This window comes from Mobula hypostoma, chromosome 11, assembly GCF_963921235.1.
Source record: "Mobula hypostoma chromosome 11, sMobHyp1.1, whole genome shotgun sequence".
NCBI lineage: Eukaryota > Metazoa > Chordata > Chondrichthyes > Myliobatiformes > Myliobatidae > Mobula > Mobula hypostoma.
In genome coordinates, this window is record NC_086107.1 from 4,766,275 (window position 1) to 4,773,847 (window position 7,573).

General features: G+C 44.2%; 1 long non-coding RNA gene across 1 annotated transcript in view; it reads left to right on the forward strand.

Annotated features, from left to right (window-relative positions):
- LOC134354219 (uncharacterized) overlaps positions 1-5,137 on the forward strand; it is a 10,238-nt gene extending 5,101 nt beyond the window's left edge. Inside the window, exons 2-3 of the long non-coding RNA XR_010019732.1 lie at positions 3,005-3,329; positions 4,559-5,137. This is a non-coding gene — a long non-coding RNA (uncharacterized LOC134354219). The remainder of the gene's footprint in view (positions 1-3,004; positions 3,330-4,558) is intronic.
- Positions 5,138-7,573: the final 2,436 nt, after the last annotated feature.

A 7,573-nucleotide genomic window follows, 5' to 3' on the forward strand; every position in this document is an offset into this window, starting at 1 on the left:
CTCCGACACCAATGGGTAAACCTGCTGTACTTCAAGGTCTTAATGTCCAGCAGTTCTTAGTGGTGGATGCCAATTCCTTGTGTTAGTGCTCCAAGTAGACGTGCTCAACGGAGGGCCGGGCTTTACCATGAAAGTCAATCACACCTTGAGAATGCTCTGAACTGGATTTGATCAGGGACCTCGAGGTAAAGGAGCCATTAGGAGGTAGTGACCATAATATGATAAGTTTCAATCTACAACTTGAGAGGGAGAAAGGAAACTCGGAAGTGTCAGTATTACAGTTGAACAAAGGGAACTATGGTGCTATGAGGGAGGAGCTGGCCAAAGTTCAATGGGACGATACCCTAGCAGGGATGACAGTGGAACAGCAATGACAAGTGTTTCTGGGAATAATGCGGAAAGTGCAGGACCAGTTCGTTCTAAGGAGGAAGAAAGATCCTAAGGGGAGTAAGGGGAGGCCGTGGCTGACAAGGGAAGTAATGGACAGCATAAAAATATAAGAGAAGAAGTATAACATAGCAAAGACGAGTGGGAAGCCGGAGGATTGGGAAACTTTTAAAGAGCAACAGAAGGTAACTAAAAGGGCAATACGCGGAGAAAAAAGTGAAGTACGAAGATAAACTAGCCAAGAATATAAAGGAGGATAGTAATAGCTTCTTTAGGTATGCGAAAAGGAAAAAAAATAGTTAAGACCAAAATTGGGCCCTTGAAGACAGAAGTGGGTGAATTTATTATGGGGAACAAGGAAATGGCAGACAAGTTGAACAGGTACTTTGGATCTGTCTTCACTAGGGAAGACACAAACAATCTCCCAGATGTAATAGTGGCCAAAAGACCTAGGGTAATGGATGAATTGAAGGAAATTTATATTAGGCAGGAAATGGTGTTGGATAGGCTGTTGGGTGTGAAGGCTGATAAGTCTCCTGAACCTGATGGTCTGCATCCCAGGGTACTTAAGGAGGTGGCTTTAGAAATCGTGGACGCATTGGTAATCATTTTCCAATGTTCTATAGATTCAGGATCAGTTCCTGTGGATTGGAGGGTGGCTAATGTTGTCCCTCTCTTCAAGAAGGGAGGAAGAGAGAAAACAGGGAATTATAGACCGGTTAGCCTGACGTCAGTGGTGGGAAAGATGCTGGAGTCAATTATAAAAGATGAAATTACGACACATCTGGATAGCAGAAACAGGATCGGTCCGAGTTAGCATGGATTTACGAAGGGGAAATTGTGCTTGACTAATCTTCTGGAACTTTTTGAGGATGTAACTATGAAAATGGACAAGGGAGAGCCAGCCAGTAGATGTAGTGTACCTGGACTTTCAGAAAGCCTTTGATAAAGTCCCACATAGGAGATTAGTGGGCAAAATTAGGGCACATGGTATTAGGGGCAGAGTACTGACATGGATTGAAAATTGGCTGGCTGACAGAAAACAAAGAGTAGCGATTAACGGGTCCCTTTCGGAATGGCAGGCAGTGACCAGTGGGGTACCGCAGGGTTCAGTGCTGGGACCGCAGCTGTTTACAATATATATTAATGATTTAGATGAGGGAATTAAAAGTAACATTAGCAAATTTGCTGATGACACAAAGCTGGGAGGCAGTGAGAAAAGTGAGGAGGATGTTATGAGAATGCAGGGTGACTTGGACAGGCTGGGTGAGTGGGCAGATGCATGGCAGATGCAGTTTAACGTGGATAAGTGTGAGGTTATCCACTTTGGTGGTAAGAACGGGAAGGCAGATTATTATCTAAATGGAGTCAAGTTAGGAAAAGGGGAAGCACAACGAGATCTAGGTGTTCCTGTACATCAGTCACTGAAAGCAAGCATGCAAGTACAGCAGGCGGTGAAGAAAGCTAATGGCATGCTGGCCTTCATAACAAGGGGAATTGAGTATAAGAGCAAAGAGATCCTTCTGCAGCTGTACAGGGCCCTGGTGAGACCACACCTGGAGTACTGTGTGCAGTTTTGGTCTCCAAATTTGAGAAGGACATTCTTGCTATTGAGGGAGTGCAGCGTAGGTTCACGAGGTTAAGTCCTGGGATGGCGGGACTGTCATATGTCGAAATATTGGAGCAACTGGGCTTGTATACTCTGGAATTTAGAAGGCTGAGAGGGGATCTTATTGAAACATATAAGATTATTAAGGGATTGGACACGCTGCAGGCAGGAAGCATGTTCCCGCTGATGGGTGAGTCCAGAACCAGAGGCCACAGTTTAAGAATAAGGGGTAGGCCATTTAGAACGGACTTGAGGAAAAACTTTTTCACCCAGAGAGTGGTGGATATATGGAATGCTCTGCCCCAGAAGGCTGTGGAGGTCAAGTCTCTGGATGCTTTCAAAAAAGCGATGGATAGAGCTCTTAAAGATAGTGGAATCAAAGGTTATGGGGATAAGGCAGGAACTGGATACTGATTGTGGATGATCAGCCATGATCACAGTGAATGGCGGTGCTGGCTCGAAGGGCCGAATGGCCTACTCCTGCACCTATTGTCTATTGTCTCTGAACCTAATGATCAGTAAATTAAGCTTCTTGAGTGTTTTAACTGTGATGAGGTGTGTTTAGAAGGAAATTCCTTTGCTGATCAATTTATCAATAAAACATCTTGTGTTACAAAGTGCTTTAGACATGGATAATGAGATTGTGAAGAATTGAGCGATGTCTCATTTACAGATGGATGTTGCCTTCTTTAGGCACTGTGGAGTGCCTTGATAGTGGAGCGAGTTATGCCTGTGATGGAGCTGGCTGTCTACAATCCTCTGCATCTTCTTTTGATCCAGTGCATTGGTGATGCAACCAGTCAGAATGCTCTCCATCATACATGTGTAGAAATCCCCAAGAGTCTTTGGTGACATATCAAATCTCCTCAAACTCCAAATGAAGTACAGTACAATTTTCAGACAATTTTTTTGTTTGTATTTGATGCAAAAAGTATATTTCACTGTCTGTTTAGATTTTTCGATGTACGTGTGACAAATGGGACTAAACTTTCTCATTCATCTTTACAGCCGCTAGCATGCCTACTTCATGATTATATCAAAATGTTGGACCTGGGATAGATCCTCTGAGATATTGATGCCCAGGAACTTGAAGCTGCTCATCCTATCCACCACTGACACCCTAAGTACAGCTGCTAACATGTATGAAGAAGAAATGTCTCTCGCCTCATTGGGGACATCCCTCTTTGTGTTACTCCCACTGGGAGGAGGTGCAGAAATCTGAAGATCTACACTGTGCTTTAAGAACAGCTTCTTCCTTTCTGCTATCAGATACCTGAACTGTCCATAAACCCAAAAAAGTTCTAAAAAGTTCAAAAGTGAATTTATTATCAAGGTACGTATATGTCATCATATACGATCCTGAGATCCATTTTCTTGTGGCCATTCACAGTAAATACAAAGAAACACAAGAGTCACTGAAAAACGCACACAACAAGACAGATAAGCAATCAGAGCGCAGAACACAACAAACTGTGCAAATCCAAAAAGAGAAAATAGTAATAATAAATCAATAAACAATAAATATGGAAAACATAAAATGAAAATTCCTTGAAAGTGACCCATAGGTTGTGGGAACAGTTCAATGGTGGATGAGTGAAGCTGAGTGAAGTTATCCCCTCTTGCTCATAGTCATAGTCATAGTCATACTTTATTGATCCCGGGGGAAATTGGTTTTCATTGCAGTTGCACCTTAAATAATAAATAGTAATAGAACCATAAATAGTTAAATAGTAATATGTAAATTATGAAATAAGTCCAGGACCAGCCTATTGGCTCAGGGTGTCTGACCCTCCAAGGGAGGAGTTGTAAAGTTTGGTGGCCACAGGCAGGAATGACTTCCTATGACGCTCAGTGTTGCATCTCGGTGGAATGAGTCTCTGGCTGAATGTACTCCTATGCCCACCCAGTACATTACGTAGTGGATGGGAGACATTATCCAAGATGGCATGCAACTTGGACAGCATCCTCTTTTCAGATACCACCGTGAGAGAGTCCAGTTCCATCCCCACAACATCACTGGCCTTACGAATGAGTTTGTTGATTCTGTTAGTGTCTGCTACCCTCAGCCTGCTGCCCCAGCACACAACATCAAACATGGAGAACATAAAAAGAAAATTCCTTGAAAGTGACCCATAGGTTGTGGGAACAGTTCAATGGTGGATGAGTGAAGTTGAGTGAAGTTATCCCCTCTTGCTCATAGAGCCTGATGGTTGAGGTGTAATAACTTTTCCTAAACCTGGTGGTGTGGGTCTTAAGTGTCACAAAACAACAAGTTTCATCAGTGATAATAACCTGATTCTAACTCTGATTCTTCTTATAACTATCAAAATACAAGCCATTATCTCAAGAAGCTTTTCACAAATCCTGAGAAGCAATGTAAAGCTTGGCGGTTTCCTTCAGTGGGGAAATTATCTGTATTAAGGCTGTTTGCATAAAATGTAGCAAATGTACTGTGGAGACCGCTGTTATCTGGTACATTAATATTTACTTTGACAGTTTGGCGCCGTTTGTGTGAGAGACCTTGCCGTGATATTCACACATCGATGGTTTGTTTCTTATTAGATACCGTCCAGCAATGTGAGGGAATCGTTCCTTCATCCAGCAAAAAGAGAAGCACATCTTTATTCCTTAAAGATAAAGCGAACGCATTTCAGCTTCTCAAAAATCTCCAGACAGCTCCAGCAGCACTTGCACAGCGGTCTCACAAGACATTGTCGGAGGAGCATTTGGAATGAGGGAGGCCATTCGTGACATTGGATGTTTTTCCACAGTTAGCCTAGCACATCACGGAAATTAGTCTCCCCTCCACGTTCTCTGTCTGCACTTCTCACGTAAAGCAGCCCAAGTAATCAAACACCCCACCCACCCAGGGCGTTTTCTCTTCTTCACCCTCCCATTGCGCAGAAGGTACAAAAGCTGGCTCAAGAATAGCTTCTACCCTGCTGTTATAAGGCTATGAAATGGTCCCCTGGACCTGGAGTATATGAGGTGACCAGGGAGGGTTAGCACCTCCGGTGAAGGGGCTTTTCATGTCCATTCTGGGGCAGCTCACTCACTTGTGTCCCCAGTGGACTCTCAGCTCTCATCTGTGGTTCCAAGTAGCCTTTTGCATGCGACAGCAGCCATACACCAGTACACCACTTTGACAGGTGGCCTGATCCAGGTGAGGGTAGCCAGTGGCCTCATACCCAGGCAGACAGGGACATGCCTGTCCTAGCACGTGATGTAAGCTCCGGTGGACTGGCTGGATGAGACCTGCAGTGAGATCCAAGGCCAGGATGGTGGATCTGTAACACTTCATGGAGAGTGAAGGACATGACAAGGCACAGCAGATGTCATAGTCGTTCACTGCAACCAAGAAAGACCTCAGCTTGTCACGACAACTGATACCACCAGACCTGGATTTCTGAGCTCTGGAGACTGGGATTGCCCCAGCTTTTCCATTTCAAAAACATTAGAAGCACAGGTCTCCTGTCATGGTTGATTACATAGAAACATAGGAAACATACAGCACAATACAGGCCCTTCAGCCCACAAAGTTGTGCCGAACATGTCTTTACCTTAGAAATGAGTAGGCTTACCTATAGCCCTCTATTTTTCTAAGCTCCATGCACCTATCCAAAAGTCTCTCAAAAGACCCTATTGTATCCACCTCCACCACCGTTGCCGGCAGCCCATTCCACACACTCACCACTCTCTGCGTAAAAAAACTTACCCCTGACATCTCTGTACTTACTCCCAAGCACGTTAAACCTGTATCCTCTTGTGGCAACCATTTCAGCCCTGGGAAAAAGCCTCTGACAATCAACATGATCAATGCCTTTCATCATCTTATACACCGCTATCAGGTCACCTCTCATCCTCCGTCGCTCCAAGGAGAAAAGGCCGAGTTCACTCAACCTATTCTCATAAGACGTGCTCCCCAATCTAGGCAACATCCTTGTAAATCTCCTCTGCACCCTTTCTATGGCTTCCACATCTTTCCTATAGTCAGGCGACCAGAACTGAGCACAGTACTCCAAGTGGGGTCTGACCAGGGTCCTATATAGCTGCAACATTACCTCTCAGCTCCTAAATTCAATGTCACGATTAATGAAGGCCAATACACCGTTTGCCTTCTTAACCACAGAGTCAACCTGCGCAGCTGCTTTGAGCATCCTATGGACTCGGACCCCAAGATCCCACTGATCCTCCACACTGCCAAGAGTCTTACCATTAATACTATATTCTGCCATCATATTTGACCTACCAAAATGAACCACCTCACACTTATCTGGGTTGAACTCCCATCTGCCACTTCTCAGCCCAGTTTTGCATCCTATCAATGACCCGCTGTAAGCTCTGACAGCCCTCCACACTATCCACAACACCCCCAACCTTTGTGTCATCAGCAAACTTACTAACCCATCCCTCCACTTCCTCATCCAGGTCATTTATAAAAATCACAAAGAGTAGGGGTCCCAGAACAGATCCCTGAACCACACCACTGGTCACCAAACTCCATGCAGAAGATGACCCATCTACAACCACTCTTTGCCTTCTGTGGGCAAGCCAGTTCTGGATCCACAAAGCAATGTCCCCTTAGATCACATGCCTCCTTACTTTCTCAATAAGCCTTCGATGGGGTACCTTATCAAATTCCGTGCTGAAATCCATGTATACTACGTCTACTGCTCTTCCTTCATCAATGTGTTCAGTCACATCCTCAAAAAATTCAATCAGGTTCGTAAGGCAAGACCTGCCGTTGACAAAGCTATGCTGACTATTCCTAATCATATTATACCTTTCCAAAATTTCATAAATCCTGCCTCTCAGGATCTTCTCCATCAACTCACCAACCACTGAAGTAAGACTCACTGGTCTATAATTTCCTGGGCTATCTCTACTCCCTTCCTTGAATAAAGGAACAACATCCGCAACCCTCCAATCCTCCGGAACCTCTCTCGTCCCCATTGATGATGCAAAGATCATCACCAGAGGCTCAGCAATCTCCTCCCTTGCCTCCCACAGTAGCCTGGAGTACATTTCATTTGGTCCCGGTGACTTATCCAACTTGATGCTTTCCAAAAGCTCCAGCACATCCTCTTTCTTAATATCTACATGCTCAAGCTTTTCAGTCTGCTGCAAGTCATCACTACAATCACCAAGATCCTTTTCCATAGTGAATACTGAAGTAAAGTATTTATTAAGTACCTCTGCTATTTTCTCCGGTTCCATACACACTTTCCCACTGTCTCACTTGATAGGTCCTATTCTTTCACGTCTTATCCTCTTGCTCTTCACATACTTGTAGAATGCCTTGGGGTTTTCCTTAATCCTGTCTGTGAAAGTCTTCTCATGGCCCCTTCTGGCTCTCCTAATTTCCTTTTTAAGCTCCTTCCTGTTAGCCTTATAATCTTCTAGATCTCCAACATTACTTAGCTCCCTGAACCTTTTGTAAGCTTTTCTTTTCTTCTTGACTAGATTTATTACAGCCTTTGTACACCATGGTTCCTGTACCCTACCATAACTTCCCTGTCTTATTGGAATGTACCTATGCAGAACTCTACACAAATATCCCCTGAACATTTGCTATTT